Raw genomic sequence first — 6,446 nt, forward strand, 5'->3', positions numbered from 1 at the left:
AATATTGGGACTGGGGTTGTAAATGCAAAAGGAGGCTTTCCAAAGTTTAAGATCTAGCTCACATATTACAATACTCCCACAACATATTTGTGGGCCCCAGGATAAGAGCTGCCATGTGAAAATGCCTTACTTTACCTAGTATTCCATTTATGAAGAATCCTTTTTTGAATCCTGGAGTTTGGCTTTATTAGCAAATATATTTGGCACAGGCCTTTATAACTTCTAGAATCCATTTCAAAAAGCATTGCTTTTCAACTTGCATAAATTTACCCAATATTTTTGTGCTAAAGTCCTCTAAAATTACATGAATAGTTTTGATCTCCCGCTTTGGAAATAGGCTGCTGGATGCTTAAACTCAGCTAACGTTTAAAAATAGTTTAAACTTGTGCAGACTTGTTCCTTCCACAATCCTGGATAGCTATGCATTGAGTAGGTGGTTTTATTAAACTTATCTGTAGCTCAAACACTTGTCAATTCCCCCCCCAACTTCCTTCCCACTGTGGACTAAACTAAGGATATATGGGATGACAAATGAATTCTGTTCCATTTCTGCAGAAATGGATGGAATTAGGAAATGCAAATGCTACTCGTATTACAGGGAGTGCAGAATTATTAGGCAAGTTGTATTTTTGAGGATTAATTTTATTATTGAACAACAACCATGTTCTCAATGAACCCAAAAAACTCATTAATATCAAAGCTGAATATTTTTGGAAGTAGTTTTTAGTTTGTTTTTAGTTATAGCTATTTTAGGGGGATATCTGTGTGTGCAGGTGACTATTACTGTGCATAATTATTAGGCAACTTAACAAAAAACAAATATATACCCATTTCAATTATTTATTTTTACCAGTGAAACCAATATAACATCTCAACATTCACAAATATACATTTCTGACATTCAAAAACATAACAAAAACAAATCAGTGACCAATATAGCCACCTTTCTTTGCAAGGACACTCAAAAGCCTGCCATCCATGGATTCTGTCAGTGTTTTGATCTGTTCACCATCAACATTGCGTGCAGCAGCAACCACAGCCTCCCAGACACTGTTCAGAGAGGTGTACTGTTTTCCCTCCTTGTAAATCTCACATTTGATGATGGACCACAGGTTCTCAATGGGGTTCAGATCAGGTGAACAAGGAGGCCATGTCATTAGATTTCCTTCTTTTATACCCTTTCTTGCCAGCCACGCTGTGGAGTACTTGGACGCGTGTGATGGAGCATTGTCCTGCATGAAAATCATGTTTTTCTTGAAGGATGCAGACTTCTTCCTGTACCACTGCTTGAAGAAGGTGTCTTCCAGAAACTGGCAGTAGGACTGGGAGTTGAGCTTGACTACATCCTCAACCCGAAAAGGCCCCACAAGCTCATCTTTGATGATACCAGCCCAAACCAGTACTCCACCTCCACCTTGCTGGCGTCTGAGTCGGACTGGAGCTCTCTGCCCTTTACCAATCCAGCCACGGGCCCATCCATCTGGCCCATCAAGACTCACTCTCATTTCATCAGTCCATAAAACCTTAGAAAAATCAGTCTTGAGATATTTCTTGGCCCAGTCTTGACGTTTCAGCTTGTGTGTCTTGTTCAGTGGTGGTCGTCTTTCAGCCTTTCTTACCTTGGCCATGTCTCTGAGTATTGCACACCTTGTGCTTTTGGGCACTCCAGTGGTGTTGCAGCTCTGAAATATGGCCAAACTGGTGGCAAGTGGCATCTTGGCAGCTGCACGCTTGACTTTTCTCAGTTCATGGGCAGTTATTTTGCGCCTTGGTTTCTCCACACGCTTCTTGCGACCCTGTTGACTATTTTGAATGAAACGCTTGATTGTTCGATGATCACGCTTCAGAAGCTTTGCAATTTTAAGAGTGCTGCATCCCTCTGCAAGATATCTCACTATTTTTGACTTTTCTGAGCCTGTCAAGTCCTTCTTTTGACCCATTTCGCCAAAGGAAAGGAAGTTGCCTAATAATTATGCACACCTGATACAGGGTGTTGATGTCATTAGACCACACCCCTTCTCATTACAGAGATGCACATCACCTAATATGCTTAATTGGTAGTAGGCTTTCGAGCCTATACAGCTTGGAGTAAGACAACATGCATAAAGAGGATGATGTGGTCAAAATACTCATTTGCCTAATAATTCTGCACTCCCTGTACATGAAATTGGGCAAGCTGGAACAGTTATACTTTTTCTGTAGCGGTGGATTTAATGATATATACATTTTCATATGCAAACACGAGTGACACATTTTGTGGAGGAAAATTGTGTGCAAGTATTTTTTTTTTACTCTTTGAGGCCCCTATGAGCAGCCAGAGGAGGGCTGCAATATTGATGGGTGGTGAGAAGGGCCTTGATCTTCTTAGCTGTAGACCTGGCCCTGCTTTCTGCCCAGATACAGGACAACGCTGCTGGTCATGGATTAGTTAATTTTTCTGCTGCTGTCCTCTATTCTGGAAGAAGGAACATACTTTGAGCTGGTTTCCCTGCCGCCTCTCACCAGCTCATGTGAGTTGGGCTCCCCCGCCCCCACCGCCTGCACAACCTGCGATCTTGAGTATGATGATCCTGATGGTGGCAATGAAGAGGAACAAAGAAAACTGAAGTATCACCTGCCAGTCTGGAGTCCCTTAATATTGGGAGTCTGGAAGTAAAAATACAAGATTTGTTACCTACTCATGAATAATATGAGGGACACGGTGGCTCAGTAGGTTAGGACGCTGAGCTTGTCGATCAGAAGGTCGGCAGTTTGGCATAACAGAGTGAGCGCCTGTTACTCGTCCCAGCTTCTGCCAACCTAGCAGTTCGAAAGCACGTAAAAATGCAAGTAGAAAAATAGGGACCACTACGGTGGGAAGGTAACGGCGTTCCGTGCGCCTTTGGCGTCTAGTCATGCCGGCCACATGACCACGGAGACGTCCTCGGACAAACGCCGGCTCTTCGGCTTTGAAACGGAGATGAGCACCGGCCCCTAGAGTTGGAAACGACTAGCACGCATGTGCGGGGGAACCTTTACCTTTACCTTTACTTTACATGAATAATAATTTGGTGACAGTGAAGTTTGCTGACATTGTAAAATCCAGAAAGTTAGATTTTAAATTCCATGAGTCCTTCTCCACTTGCCCACCTAGGTTATAAATGGGGGAAGGGTCTAAATAATTGACAGTATAGAATGGATTGCAGAATTTAGTTGTCTTGGAGGTCTTTTCTGCTAAAAAAGGAAACAATTTTAGCGTTTTTTTCATCCTGCCTGGTATCTGTGAGTCAGTGTTGTGTTGATTCCTGGTGACTGCCTGGACATGACCCTGCAGTTTTCTTGGATCTTCTGTTTTTATCTTGCTGCCTTTAACCATTACACCAAACTCAACTGAAACTATTTTAAATACATGTGGTGAAAGAGGACATATTCTCTTGATTTGATTTCCTGCAAAGGATACGAGTTTAGTGAATCTTGCTCTTCATCCTTCCAGAAGAGTTGGAAGATAAGATACGGTGCATGGCTAATATAAAAGCTTTCCCATGTACAGGCTGCATATGGGCTGTAGGGAATGCTCTGCCTAGGATACCTAGATTAGAAGTTATTGTAACAAAGCTTAGGTCCTTTTTTAAGCCAAGGCCAAGTATTCATTTGCTTTATGTCAAACACTTGTTTGTTAGCCAATGAAGATCAAGATTGTGGGGAAAATTGGCAGAATCTTAAGTCAGATTTCATTTCAATTAGCCATGGTGGGGAGGAAAGTTACTTTGCAAAATCCAAGAAATGATGGCTTTTAGCGGAGACTACTTTGACAGAGTCAGGGAAATTGGCTGCAATGAAGACCAGCCTAGTCCTAGTTCTTTTTTAAGCATTATAATTTTTATTAAATAAGTATTCAATAGAATAAAAGCAATATAAATTTTAAAGGGAAGGATAGATAAAAGAAATAACTGAAAAATGAAAAAGAAAATGAAGTAACTTCTGGTCTTAAACAGCAGTTATATTACATTTTACCCTTTCTCTCCAAGGTTACAATGTAATAGCCTTCTTTCCATAATCTCCCCTTTCTAAGCATCAAATCCATAAATCTCCAATACATTTTTTTATTTTTTTCAGTCCATAAGAGGTTTCCAGTCACTAATAAATGTAGTTGATCTTTCTTTTAAGAAAATTAATTTTGCCATCTGTGCTAGTTCTCATTTCCATCAATTCCTCCGTTTGTATTTCTGAGTTTTTGCTAGCGTATTTCTAATAATAAAGAATTGTGTCATGATTAAAGAAAGACCTTTTTGTTTCAATGAAGAATGATCATATATTTTTATTTATTCCCACCTTTATTATTTTTACAAATAAGTCAAGGCAGAAAACATCCATCATATCTTCCTTGTAATCATACATCACCTACATCTGTAGGCAACTTGTTCATAAATTGCAAATAATGTTAAGCCCTCAATCCATTATGATTTCTGTTTTAAAACAATACTGTATATGTAAGTACCAAACATAACTGCTTTAGGACATCTGATGATTTTAGCCATGACTCTGATGTACCTACTACCATTGAGGTTAACATTTTGTTTTTTTGCTTTTTTGCTTTTTTTCTCAGCCATGGCAGCCCTTATTGTAAGAGAGCTGGATTTGGTCTAGCTTATGATTTGTTGAAGATCAAACCCCTAATAAGTTCCATGAGCAAATAACTTAAAATGGTAAATTCTATGACTTATCACCCTTCCCTCCCCTCTTAGCCCTTGCTTATAAGATAAACGCAGTTGTGTTGAACTGTAAGTATGCAAGAAATGTTACATAAATAGCAGTAAGAGGCATCTGCCCCCTTGGAAAAGGGACATAATAAAGCAGTATATGAATACAGATATTACACTAACTGACTAGAAATAACTGGCTGACCATTTGGGAGACAGGAAAGGTATCACCAGTGTGCTCCAAGCCTACGAAACCAGCATGTCTCTACTCCATTTACCAATTTTTAATGAAATGTAAGCACAAACTCCACTGAGTTCCTTTAACTCCTTTAGCTTCAGCTGAGAGTCCTCTAGATGGGTCTCCAGGACAATAAAACGTGCTTTAATACGTGGCAGAGATTGCAAGACTGATGGATCCAGCCTTCCTGGAAGTTTTCTTACTTTCTGCAAAACAGATACATCCTCAACCGCACCCCACCCTGTAAATAGGGGAAAGGCACATCTTTTATGCCTGCAAACAGGTTTGCCTCTAGCAATGGCATTCCCCAACTCAGAGAATGTTGCAGCAGCATGTTGAATGTGTGAAGTTCTGTGTGAGTTTTGGCTGGGAGAGGGAGAAACATGGTGGCGCAGTGGTTAGAATGCAGTACTGCAGGCTAACTCTGCTGGCTTCCAACTGTCACAGTTCAGCAGACCGATTCTCACAGGCTCAGGGTTGACTTAGCCTTCCATCCTTCCAAGGTCGATAAAATGAGGGCCCAGATTATTGGGGGCAATATGTTGATTCTGTAAATTGCTTTAGAGAGGGCTGTAAAGCGTTGTGAAATGTTATATAAATCTAAGTGCTATTGCTATTTTATGTTATTTTTGTGACTCCCCACTAATTTTGATTAGTTTAGCAGACAATGAGGCTTGAGGAGAGACTTGGCATTATACTCTCACTGTGTCAGACCTCCTTGGTTGATGACCCAACCCTGGCAATGTTGGTGTTTCTGCAGTTGTATCTCTCAGAGTGCTCATACATGGGGAGAAAGGAGCACTTTTTACAAGGTCTTGTTCAACATTTTGCACAAAGTGAACATCAAATATGGGGATCCTTGAGGAAAACTGGTCAGAGCAAGTCAATGGGCCAATACAGCTCCTGGCTTATGCTGGGCATGACATACCTGAATTAATTTTTTTCTGAATGCTTACCTCTTCTGTTGCAGAAATAGGAAGGAAACTTGGCTTCTTCCAACTCTCCTTATTTTCCCATGTTGGAAAAAGCAAGGAAATGCAGAATGGGTGAACCGGCAGTCTTAAATATGTATGTAGAAGCTCCACTACACAAGACTGAAGAGCTGTTTAATTCAGCAGGAAGTAACAGGCCAGAAGATACCCCTGAGAACCCAAGTCAGACTTAAAGGACTCCCCCCACTTCTTAATCCCAGAAGGTCCAAGTATTGGGACTTACTTCCATTGAAATGTGAAGCTGAATAGTTATAGCAGAGGCCAAGGATATCTCGTTAGTGTGAAATCCATTAAGGACTCTACATTTTCTTTATGTGTCCTAAATCTCCTATTAACTATCCCTGGATTGCCTTAAATTCTTATTGCTGTGTGAATGTTTTGCTACCATTCAAGCTTTTCCGCCTTTATGATATCACATTATCTGTCTTTCAAGCTTAGAAAGCCCAAAGTACTGTACATTCCCCTCTTAAGAATTATTTCCCAGTTTGTATCATGGATTTAAATTTAGGAGGTTTTGCATCACTGTCTCATTCACAG

This window comes from Vipera berus (genome assembly GCF_964194415.1).
Source record: "Vipera berus genome assembly, chromosome: 2".
NCBI lineage: Eukaryota > Metazoa > Chordata > Lepidosauria > Squamata > Viperidae > Vipera > Vipera berus.